This window comes from Oncorhynchus tshawytscha, linkage group LG17, assembly GCF_018296145.1.
Source record: "Oncorhynchus tshawytscha isolate Ot180627B linkage group LG17, Otsh_v2.0, whole genome shotgun sequence".
NCBI classification, from domain to species: domain Eukaryota; kingdom Metazoa; phylum Chordata; class Actinopteri; order Salmoniformes; family Salmonidae; genus Oncorhynchus; species Oncorhynchus tshawytscha.
The window spans coordinates 4,781,440-4,794,588 of NC_056445.1; the positions used below are offsets into that span (position 1 = coordinate 4,781,440).

Sequence of the window (13,149 nt, forward strand, 5' to 3'; positions counted from 1 at the left end):
AACTGAGGATGGGTCAAAAACATTGTAGTTACTCCACAATACTAACCTAATTAACAGAGTGAAAAGAAGTGAGCCTGTACAGAATAAATATATTCCAAAACATGCATCCTGTTAGAAACAAGGCACTAAAGTAATAACTGGAAAAAAGTGTTATGCTTGGGGCAAATCAAATACTGTCACACCCTGATCTGTTTCACCTGTCTTGTGCTTGTCTCCACCCCCCACCAGGTGTCTCCAATTTGTTCCCATTATCTTCTGTATATTTATACCTGCGTTTTCTGGTTGTCTGTGCCAGTTAGTTTTGTCTTGTCAGGTTGTTCCAGTGTGTTTTCCTGTTTCTCAAGTTTTGTTTTCTAGTCTTCCTGTTTCTTTTTTTATATATATACCCCTTTTTCTCCCCAATTTCATGGTATCCAATTGGTAGTTCCAATTTGTCCCATCGCTGTGGATGATGTTATAAATATTTGTTGGTCTGATGTGATTAATGAGGTGCTGCACTTGATGAATTTATGAAATGTCTTCTTGCAACTATTGATAAACACGCACCTGTTAAGAAACTGACTGGTAAGGCTCCATGGATTGATGAGGAATTGATCAACTGTATGGTTGTAAGAGATGGGGCAAAAGGAGTGGCTAATAAGTCTGGCTGTACATCTGACTGGCTGACTTACTGCAAATTGAGAAATGATGTGACTAAACTCAACAAAAAGAAGAAGAAACTGTATAATGAAGCCAAGATCAATGATATAAATAAAAACTTGAGTACTTTAAATTAAATTATGGTCAGAAAGACAAATTCAACTCCATCTTTCATCGAATCAGACGGCTTATTCATCACAAAACCATTTGATGTTGCCAATTATTTCAATGATTATTTCATTGACAAAGTGGGCAAACTCAGGCATGAAATGCCCACGACAAACAGTGAGCAATTATATTCATGCATAAAAAAACTAATAATGAAAGAAAAGCAGTGCAAGTTTGAATTTTGTAAAGTTAGTGTGGGAGAGGTGGGAAAATTATTGTTATCGATCAATAATGACAAACCTCCTGGCATTGACAACTTAGATGGAAAGCTACTGAGGATGGTAGCTGACTCTATGGCCACTCCTATCGGTCATATTTTTAATCTGAGCCTGGAGGAAAGCCTTTGTCCTCAGGCCTGGAGGGAAGCCAAAGTAATTCCGCTACCCAAGAATGGTAAAGCAGCCTTTACAGCAGACCTATAAGCTTCCTGCCAGCTTTTAGCAAACTGTTGGAAAAAAATGTTGTTTGACCAAATACAATGCTATTTCTCTGTAAACAAATTAAAAAGACTTTCAGCGTGCTTATAGAGAAGGGCACTCAACATGTACTGCACTGACACAAATGACTGATGATTGGTTGAAAGAAATTGATACGAAGATTGTGGGAGCTGTACTATTAGATTTCAGTGCAGCCTTTGAAAAAACTTCAGTGCTGAGGCTTTTCAACCTCTGCCATATCGTGGATTCAGAGCTATCTATCTAATAGAACTCAATGGGTTTTCATTACATGTTTGACATTACAGGCGCTTCCATTTTACCAATGACCTGCCACTGGTATTAAACAAATCATGTGTGTCCATGTATGCTGATGATTCAACCATATACGCATCAGCAACCACAGCTAATGAAGTCACTGAAACCCTTAAAGAGTTGCAGTCTGTTTTTGAATGGGTGGCCAGTAATAAACTGGTCCTGAACATCTCTAAAACTAAGAGCATTGTATTTTGGACAAATCATTCCTTAAGTGCTCGACTTCAGCTGAATCTGGTAATGAATGGTGTGGCTGTTAAACAAGTTGAGGAGACTAAATTACTTGACAGTTTACAATCTAAGGTAACGCCATGGTCAAAACATATAGATTCAATGGTTGCAAAGATGGGAGAGGTCAAGCCGTAATAAAGAGACTCTGCTTTTTTGACACCACACTCCAAAAAGCAAGTTCTGTCTAATCTTGATTATTGTCCACTCGTGTGGTCCATTGCTGCAAGGAAATAACTAGTTAAGCTGCAGCTGGTCCAGAACAGAGCGGCAAGTTTTGCTCTTCATTGTAATCAGAGGGCTAATATTAATACTATGCATGCCAGTCTCTCTTGGCTAAGAGTTGAGGAGAGACTGACTGCATCACTTCTTTTTATAAGAAACATTAATGTGTTGAAAATCAATCCAAATTGTTTGCATAGTCAACATACACACAGCTCTGGCACACACACATGTATCCCACCAGAAATGCCACCAGGGGTCTTTTCATAGTCCCAAAATCCAGAACAAATTCAAGAAAACATACAGTATTATATAGAGCCCTTATTGCATGGAACTCCCATCTCATATTGCTCAAATAAACAGCAAACTTGGTTTAAAAACCCCCAGATAAAGCAAGGTCGCTATTTGACCTGGATAGTTTGTGTGTATGTACTGATATTTAGGCTCCGTGTGCCTTTTTTAAAATGTATGTAGTTCAGTCCTTGAGCTGTTCTTGTCTAATAATGTTTTGTATTATGTCATTCTGTATTGTGTTTCATGTTTTGTGTGGACGCCAGGAAGAGTAGCTCCCTGCTTTTGCAACAGCTAATGGGGATCCTAATAAAATACCAATACCAAATACCGTACGGTCGAGAGCCGTGCGTCCTCCGAAACACAACCCAGCCGAGCTGCACTACTTCTTGACACAATGCATAACACGGCAGCCAGCCGCACCAATGTGTCGGAGGAAACATCGTACACCTGGCGACTGTGTCAGCGTGCATTGCACCCGGCCCGCCACAGGAGTCGCTAGAGCGTGATGGGACAAGAACATCCCTGCCGGCCAAACCCTCTCCTAACCCGGACGACGGTGGCCCAATTGTGCGCCGGCCCATGGGTCTCCTGGTCGCGGCCGGCTGCGACAGAGCCTGGACTCGAACCAGGATCTCTAGTGGCACAGCTAGCACTGCGATGCAGTGCCTTGCGCCACTCGGGAGGCAGTCTTCCCGTTTCTGACCATTCTGCCTGCCCTGACCCTGAGCCTGCCTGCCATTCTGTCCCTGTATTGACTCTGCCTTGGATTACTGACATCTGCCTGCCCTTGATGTTCCGTTTGCCTGCCCCCTCTCGTATAATAAATCTGAGATTCGAACGGTCTGCCTCCATCTGAGTCTCACCCGGAGTCGTCATAAATACAACACTGAGTACCACTCTGCATATTTTCAAGCATAGCGGCGGCTGCATCATGTTATGGGTATGATTGTAATCGTTAAGGAAGTTTTTCAGGATAAAAAATAAATGTAATGGAGCTAAACACAGGCAAAATCCTATTGGTAAATCTGGTTCAGTCTGCTTTCCACCAGACACAGGGAGATTAATTCAACTTTCAGCAGGAGAATAACCTAAAGCACAAGGCCAAATCTACACTGGAGTTACTTACCAAGAAGACTGTGAATGTTCCTGAGAAGATGTGAGGTGTGTAAAGCTCTTAGAGACTTACCCAGAAAGACTCAAAGCTGTAATTGCTGCCTAATATGATTTGACTCAGGGGTGTGAATACTTATGAAAATGAGATATTTCTATATTTAATTTTCAATACATTTGCAAACATTTCTAAAAAATATATGTTTTCACTTTGTCATTAAGGGGTATTGTGTGTAGATTGGTGGGAAAAAAATGCAATTGAATCCATGTTGAATTCAGGCTGTAACACAACAACATGTAATAAGTCAAGGGGAATGTATACCCTATAATGGGGATGACATAGCGGAGAATGGACGATTGAACTCACACACTGATTGAAATATCTATTTAGTATGCAATACATTTTGAAAATCCAAACTACATCATATGTTAACCGTTTTGACTTGAGGTTAGTAGAGGTGGCAGGTATGTCGGCCTAAAAGAGAAATGGTATGTTTTCTTTTGTTTTGTGAGTCGGTCTCATCTGTCGTAGTCATAGTCTAGACCAAAACAAAGGACTTACGTAACAGTAAATGTTGTAAAATACACTTTGCATAAACCCTTAACTTAAAATAACTTTAAAAACAACTGTTCTTTTGCATTGATTGAATATTCAACATAAATGATCTAACTAACAACAGTCACAAAATAATAATACCTTAGGTTCACTTGTAAATGTCCCATACCTCGGGCTTAAAAAAATGCGTCCGGGCCGGTAAATGATTGGAGTGAACCTCAAGTGACCTTAGTCGCAAGCAATTGTCCCATTCATACATTCAGAATGCAATTACCACCTGTTCCACACAGGAATAGCAATGATAAGGATTCACTATCTTTTCACCAACAACTGAACACACAACCCAACGGAGTAAAACACAATAAAAACAAATGAAATACCGCTTCGGAAAAGTTGTAGTCGGTCGGTCAGTCAATCTAATCCAAACAACAGATCAAGCCCCATAGACCAGATGATACCAACGGAGATTTGTAGTTGTCCATCAATAGAAATGAGTGGATCCGATCATTGTTAATCTTATAACACTGCTACAATGCACACTGTTAAATACAACAAAAAGATCTAAAAGGAGCTACGGAACTGAGGGTTTAACCATCTTTGCGCAGCTGATGCTATCAATTTAATGGGGAAATAAAGGAGAAGCACTGAGACAGTCAGACATAATTTGGGGCCTTCGCACACCCCCTCTTGAAAAAAGCCAACCACTACTGTGGAAGCCACATCTTGGTCTGGGAAACATAAGTCTCCCCCTCACTTTCCACTCCAAAGATATTCAGGACTTGGCAGTGCTCATTCTCCTCAGTTGAGGTGTAACAGGCCTTCAAGTGTGAGACTTCTTGGTCCCGGAATCCGACAAAAGCCTCCTCATAATTTTCCTCTTCAAAGACATATCAGGACCTTGCTGTGCTCAATTTTCTCCAATTCTTCAGCTGAGGGGTAACAGGCCTTAAGGAACCTGGAACAGTATTGTACTTTTCATTACTGTAACTCTTGCAACCATAGAGCCCCTCTGATGAGTCGGGTGCTTGGTTTGTTGGTCTTGAACACCTACACAAGGAGGAATTGACAGTGAAGCATCTTCATTCCAGGTTCTTCCACCTTTCCAAAGCCCAGACAACTGCAAGACACTCTTGCTTGGCTTTGGAATCGTTCCGTTTCGCTCCATTCAACAGGCGAACACCAGCACTTCTTCAGTGCCAATTACAGTCCATTGGACTAGAACAGCAACAGCTCCAACATCACTTGCATCAGTGTAAACAACAAAAGGACAATCAAAGTTGGATGACCCAAACTGGGAGGTGTGATAAGGTGTCGCAGCAGGGTTTCAAAGGAGGTCGGGCAGTCTGCCGTCCATCGGAACTTTGGTCCTTTCCACGTTGAGTGGTTCTGCCACCAGGGAAAAGTTTGACACAAACTGATGGTACCATCCTGTCATCCGGACAACAGTTGAAGGGCCTTGAGGGTGGTTGGCACAGGGAAGTCTTGTACAGCCTTGGTCTTTTCAGGATCAACATGGATGCCATCAGAGGACACAATATGACAAGGAACTTCAGGGAGGTTTGGCAGAAGTTGCTATTTTTCATGTTCACAGTCATCCCTCTTCTCTTAGCTTGTCCAACACTGCTTGAAGATTTTGAAAGTGTTGTTCTCTGGTCTGGGATTAGATAATTATATAGTCTAGATAGACTAAACAGGGCTCACCTAACGCAATCTCCATGACTCTTTGGAAGATCGCAGGTGCATTCTTTAATCCAAAAGGCATTACCTTAAGGGAAATAAGGCCCTCAGCACAGACAAAAGCAGTCTTGTCCTTGCTGTCCTGGCACATCAAAACCTGTCAATAGCCACTATTGAGGTTGAGGGTGATGAACACAACAGTGTCAGACAATGACTCTAGGATCATTTGGATGGACGGAAGAGGATAGGCATCAGTCTGGGAGACGTTGATGGTCTTCCTATAGTCCACACAAAATCCAAGACCACCGGCCTTTTTGTGGATGAGGACAACAGGAGCAGCTACGGCAGAGGAGAAACATTCAATTATATCTTGTGTCGACATATCATTAATGAGTCCCTTTGGATGATGATCTTCGATGTTGACAAACAATATAGCTTCTGCTTGTTAGGTATTTCCTGTGTAAGGAATATATTGTGTTTCAGGAGCCCGTTGCATCCCAGCTTTGAGGTACATACATCAGAGTTATTCTGTAACTGTTCCCACAGCCATAACTCCTATTGCTGTTCAAGCTGAGCTCTTCTAACAGCCTGTGAAAGGAGATCATCAGCGGGATTGCCAGGGGTTAGCTGTACCGGAGCAAAAGCAGAGAAGACTACCACACTTGGACCCCAATCACGTACAGTACCAGTCAAAAGTTTGGACACACCAACTCATTAAAGGGGTTTTCTTTATTTTAAAATAGTTCTACATTGTAGAATAATACTGAAGACATCACAACTATGAAATAACACATATGGAATCATGTAAACTCAGCAAAAAAAGAAACGTCTTCTCACTGTCAACTGCGTTTATTTTTTTGAAAATATTTGCATGAACATAAGATTCAACAACTGAGACAAACTGAACAAGTTCCATAGACATGTGATTAACAGAAATTGAATAATGTGTCCCTGAACAAAAGGGAGGGGTCAAAATCAAAAGGTAACAGTCAGTATCTGGTGTGGCCACCAGCTGCATTAAGTACTGCAGTGCATCTCCCTCACCCTCCGATCCAACAGGTCCCAGACGAGCTCAAAGGGATTGAGATCCAGGCTCTTCGCTGGCCATGGCAGAACACTGACATTCCTGTATTGCAGGAAATCACGCACAGAACGAGCAGTATGGCTGGTGGCATTGTCATGCCGGAGGGTCATGTCAGGATGAGCCTGCAGGAAGGGTGCCACATGTGGGAGGAGGATGTCTTCTCTGTAACGCACAGCGTTGAGATTGCCTGCAATGACAAGCTCAGTCCGATGATGCTGTGACACACCTCCCCAGACCATGATGGACCCTCCACCTCCAAATCGATCCCGCTCCAGAGTACAGGCCTCGGTGTAACGCTCATTCCACTCTTACTCCACTGTTAATTAGTGGGTTAGAGTGCTCAGTGAGTCTGAGATCCATTGTGCTCTGTTGTTGCTCTTCACTCAGACGTTGGAATTTATGGTGAGATGAGCGCTTGGAGATGTGAGTCCAACAAATATCAAATAGGTTGCCTTGAAACTATAGGACTACGACCTCTGGAGATGAACCAGAAGAGGGAGGAAGGTTGGGTGTCAGAGGACGGGCTAGCTCAGAACTTCCACACAGGTCCATGTCAATAAGAGAGTAACTGGTTAGTCCTCCTGTGGCCTGTGGTCCAGCCCGAGCCTTCAGATTCCCAGAACTCTGGCCAAAATCAACTCCATTATCTCCATTCACATTATCTGTATTCTCATTATTATTTGCATTGTCCCCACTGTTATTTGCATTGTAAGCTCCGATGTCAGAATTACCCTGTGCATTCCCATTGACAGGTATAAGGAAGAGCACATTTTCTTGGGTTGAATCCAATGTTGTAATTCCACACCCACAAACCAAATATTTGCATTGGTTATTTCTCAATATTGGTCATGTCCCATCTGGGGCACCATTTTTTAAGTAACGACTTCGACATGACTTGAGGTTAGTAGGGGTCAGTGGTGACCCGTAATTCAGGGCAGGTGGGGCAAACCCCCTGTTTTGAGCAAAAAATTAAATATACACACACTACCATTCAAAGGTTTGGGGTCACTTCGAAATGTCCTTGTTTTTGAAAGAAAAGCCATTTTTTTGTCCATTAAAATAACATCAAATTTATCAGAAATACAGTGTAGACATTTGTTTGTTGTAAATTACTATTGTAGCTGGAAACGACAGATTTAGTTTTTAATGGAATTTATCAGGGCACAAGGCAAGATCCAGATGCAGAACCACGAGGGGGCAGATGGTTGGAGTCTTACAATGTTTATTAATCCAAAGGGGTAGGCAAGAGAATGGTCGTGGACAGGCAAAAAGGTCAAAAACAGATCAGAGTCCAGGAGTTACAGAGTGGCAGACAGGCTCGTGGTCAATACTGGCACAGAAAGACAGGAAACACAACAACAAGCGACACCTGGAGGGTGAAACTTGAAACTGATCAGGGTGTGGCAGAATATCTACATAGGCTCACAGAGACCCATTACCAGCAACCATCACCCCTGTGTTCCAAAGGCACGTTGTGTTAGCTAATCCAAGTTTATCATATTTAGGCTAATTGATCATTAGAAAAACATTTTGCAATGATGTTAGTACAGCTGAAAACTGTTGTCCTGATTAAAGAAGCAATAAAAAACGGCCTTTGGACTAGTTGAGTATCTGGAGCACCAGCGTTTGTGGGTTCGATTACAGGTTCAAACTGGCCAGATACAAAAAACTTTCTGAAACTCTATTCTTGTTCTGAGAAATGAAGGCCATTCCATGCGAAAAATTACCAAGAAACTGAAGATCTTGTACAACGCTGTGTACTACTCCCTTCACAGAACAGTGCAAACTGGCTCTAACCAGAATAGAAAGAGTGGGATGCCCCGGTGCACAACTGAGCAAGAGGCCAAGTACATTAGTGTCTCTAGTTTGAGAAACAGATGCCTCACAAGTCCTCAACTGGCAGCTTCATTAAATAGTACCTGCAAAACACCAGTCAACGTCAACAGTGAAGAGGCGACTCTGGGATGCTGGCTTTCTATGCAGAGTTGCAAAAAAAACCCATCTCAGACTGGCCAATATGAAAAGATTAAGATGGGCAAAAGAACACAGACACTGGACAGAGGAACTCTGCCTAGAAGGCCAGCATCCCGGAGTCGCCTCTTCACTGTTGACATTGAGACTGGTGTTTTGGTGGTTCTATTTAATTAATGAAGCTGCAAGTTGAGGACTTGTGAGGTGTCTGTTTTTCAAAACTAGACACTAATGTACTTGTCCTCTTGCTCAGTTGTGAGACTTCGCTTTCGATTATGGTTAGAGCCTGTTTGTGCTGTTCTGTGAAGGGAGTAGTACACAGCGTTGTACGAGATCTTCAGTTTCTTGGCAATTTCTCACATGGAATAGCCTTCATTTCTCAGAACAAGAATAGACTGACGAGTGTCAGAAGAAAGTTATTTGTTTCTGGCCATTTTGAGCTTGTAATCGAACCCACAAATGCTGATGCTCCAGATACTCAACTAGTCTAAAACAATCAGTGGTTTCCAGCTACAATAGTCATTTACAACAAACAATATCAACACTGTATTTCTGATAAATTTAAAGTTATTTTAATGGACAAAAAATGTGCTTTTCTTTCAAAAACAAAGGACATTTCTAAGTGACCCCAAACTTTGGAACAGTAGTGTATATATCATATTTTAATTTCTTGGGCTTGCCTGTTTTGCATGTTATTTGGAATTAATACGTGTCACATATCAGTTTGCAAACAATGTAAATAAATAAGTCATTCAGTTAATAAAACTGCATACACACATGGTCTCTTTGTTTTCTTGAGTAAAGAAGCTCCAAAATGCAGATGTTTCAGTCTAGCTCAGTGCTTCCTGTGATGGTGGGGAGAGCCAGCAGAAAATACGGAGCGTTGCGCCGTGATTGGCTCAGTGTTCTGTCACTCATGGGGACAGTACGTTATCACCAAGTTTAAGTGCTTAGGAAGGGTAGACATCCCAAATTTCAGCTCTTTGGGTCTTGCCATAGAGTTATATTACAAGTGCCCTTCCAAGAAGACTCAAGGTCATTGGCCACAGATAAAATGATGTCAAATCACATTGTATGTACTGTAGCTTTGATTGGACTGATCATGTCAACATCTTACTTTCAAAGTCTTAGCTAGCAGTCATCATGAATCAAGTCGACAATCTACTGGCAAATCCTTTTTAATCCTCGTCATATGAAGAGAAATTATAGATAAAACGTATCGGTGCTCATCGGCCATTGGACATAAAGATTACACAACAAGTTGGAAATCGCAAATTTAACAATGAGTTGTTTGGAAGGAGTCTGTGGCTAACTGCAAGCGTTGCAAAGAAACTACTAACGTTAGCCTGCTATTCAGTGGAGTGGCGGCGTGTTTCCCCCCCCCCCCAGAGATCCCACCATAAATCCAGAGAATGCAAGACTTTGATGACTAAGTTTGCCTAAAATATATTGTATACTGCTGCATAAATGATGTAATATGCAAGGGAGATATGTATACTGTAGCTAGGAAAGTAATACTGTGTGTACGTTGTGTAGTAAGCTGTTAGTAGCCCATGTGCCTCACCCTAATAAATGTGGTCTATTTTCACCAACACAGGATTGTAAACACATTGTTTGTGGCCAGTGTGGTTTTATTTATTTCACCTCTATTTAACCAGGTAGGCCAGTTGAGAACAAGTTCATTTACAACTGAGACCTGGCCAAGATAAAGCAAAGCAGTGGAACAAAAACAACAGAGTTACATATGGGCTAAACAAACGTACAGTCAATAACACAATAGAAAATCTGTATACAGTGTGTGCAAATGGAGTAAGGAGGTAAGGCAATCTATAGGCTATAGTGGCAAAGTAATTACAATTAAGCAATTGACACTGGAGTGACAGATGTGCAAGTAGAAATATTGGTGTGCAAAAGAGCAGAAAACAACAAAAAACAAATATGGGGATGAGGTAGGTAGGTAGTTGAATGGGCTATTTACAGATGGGCTGTGTACAGCTGCAGCGATTGGTAAGCTGCTCTGACAGCCAATGCTTGAAGTTAGTGAGGGAGATATACTGTAAGTCTCCAACTTCAGTGAGTTTTTGCAATTTGTTCCAGTCATTGGCCGCAGAGAATTGGAAGGAAAGGCCGCCAAAGGAGGTTTTGGCTTTGGGAATGACCAGTGAGATATACTTGCTGGAGCTCGTGCTATGGCTGGGTGTTGCTATGGTGACCAGTGAGCTGAGATAAGGCAGAGTTTTACCTAGCAGAGACTTATAGATTACCTGGAGCCAGTGAGATTGGCGGCGAATATGTAGCAAGGACCAGCCAACGAGAGCATACAGGTCGCAATGGTGGGTAGTATATGGGGCTTTGGTGACAAAACGGATGGCACTGTGATAAGACTACATCCAATTGGCTGAGTAGTGTTGGAGACTATTTTCATTTGTCATGATGAGTCCAATTATTCAAAACAAATGTCAGTTCTGATCCTTAACAGATCACTATCCCTCTATTTCACACCTCTTACAAACAGCCAAGAAGTCAAGGGAAGGCTCTGTGGGGTTAAAGTTGGCTCATCACTGTTTAACAATGTGAATTACATTGGTCTGTACAAATTATGCATCTATACATTTTTCTTTCCGTAATGTGGGTGAAGATGGGAAACAAGGCATCCCTCCATGGCAATTACTGCTCAGTACCATGTCCACTTTCACCCTTGCCAGCACACCCCCAGATGTCCCAAGACAAGTGGAGGCTGCTGAAGGGAGGACGACTCATAATAATGGCTGGAACGGCACGAATGGAATGGCATCAAACCATGTGTTTGATATATTTGATACCATTCCACTGATTCCGCTCCAGCCATTACAATGAACCCGTCCTCCCCAATTAAGGTGCCACCAACCTCTTGTGCCCAAGGCGGGATGGATCTGGAGTTTTTCACCTTCAACCTTAGATATGCCTTAGATGCCCTTTCACATGGGCGGTTCCTGGATAAGGACTTGCCCAGTTACAGAGAACACTAACAATACTTGGTTTACTTTCCCAGATACGGTACCGTCTATTAGTGGACCTACACCCTTGAACTGAGATAGTGGCATTTGTTTGGAGTGCCTAAGTAAATACTAAAAATAGCCTGTCTGGTAAGATCAGCATTGGTATTTTTGTGACTACACTTTGCTCATATGTGTAATTTGCTACTGTTAATAATATCTTATTTGAATGCAAAATGGATGAGCACCTCAAATTTGTTTACAGGGTTGCGATTTGGAAAAATCCAGCATCAATACTCTGGATGGTTCTGACTTAGAATATGTGGACAACTACAAAATACCTAGGTGTCTGGTTAGACTGTAAACTCTCCTCCAGACTCACATTAAGCATCTCCAATCTAGAATCGGCTTCCTATTTCGCAACAAAGCATTCGTCACACATGCTGCCAAACATACCCTTGTAAAACTAACTATCCTACCGATCCTCGACTTCGGCGTTGCAATTGACAAAATAGCCTCCAACACTCTACTCAGCAAATTGGATGTAGTCTATCACAGTGCCATCCGTTTTGTCACCAAAGTCCCATATACCACCCACCACTGCGACCTCTATGCTCTCGTTGGCTGACCCTCGCTTCATATTCGTCACCAAACCCACTGGCTCCAGGTAATCTATAAGTCTTTGCTAGGTAAAGCCCCGCCTTATCTCAGCTCACTGGTCACCATGCAGCATCCACCCGTAGCACGCACTCCAGCAGGTATATTTCACTGGTCACCCCCAAAGCCAATTCCTCCTTCAGCCACCTTTCCTTCCAATTCCCTGCTGCCAATGATTGGAACAAACTGCAAAAATCACTGAAGCTGGAGACTTATATCTCCCTCACTAGCTTTAAGCAACAGCTGTCAGAGCAGCTCACAGATCACTGCACATAGCCCATCTGTAAATAGCTCATCCAACTACCTCATCCCCATACTCTTATTTATTTTGCTCCTTTGCACCCCAGTATCTCTACTTGAACATTCATCACACCAGTGTTTAATTGCTATATTGTAATTATTTCGCCACTATGGCCTATTTATTGCCTTACCACCCTTATCCTACCTCATTTGCACACACTGTATATAGACTTTTTCTATTGTATTATTGACTGTTTGTTTATTCCATGTGCAACTGTGTTTGTGTCGCACTGCTTTGCTTTACCTTGGCCAGGTCGCAGTTGTAAATGAGAACTTGTTCTCAACTAGCCTACCTGGTTAAAGGTGAAATAAAACAAATACAAATAAACATTTCTTACCAGGATTCTCTCACCTGACATTATTTGAAGGACCATTTCATGTCCAAAAAAAACGATTTAATGTCGCCAAGAAACAGGCAAGTAATGTAGACTCAACTTTTGTTACAGTGAAAAGGATTTGAATTGTGGGTTCCAATCTGGTGCGCCGAGCTGAATCAAGGGCTATCCAAACTTTGGAGTA

At 42.1% G+C, this 13,149-nt stretch overlaps 1 protein-coding gene across 6 annotated transcripts in view; it reads right to left on the reverse strand.

Moving 5' to 3' along the window:
- Nucleotides 1-13,149, reverse strand: part of LOC112216736 (stromal interaction molecule 1) — a 98,843-nt gene that overhangs the window by 31,840 nt on the left and 53,854 nt on the right. The window lies entirely within an intron of this gene.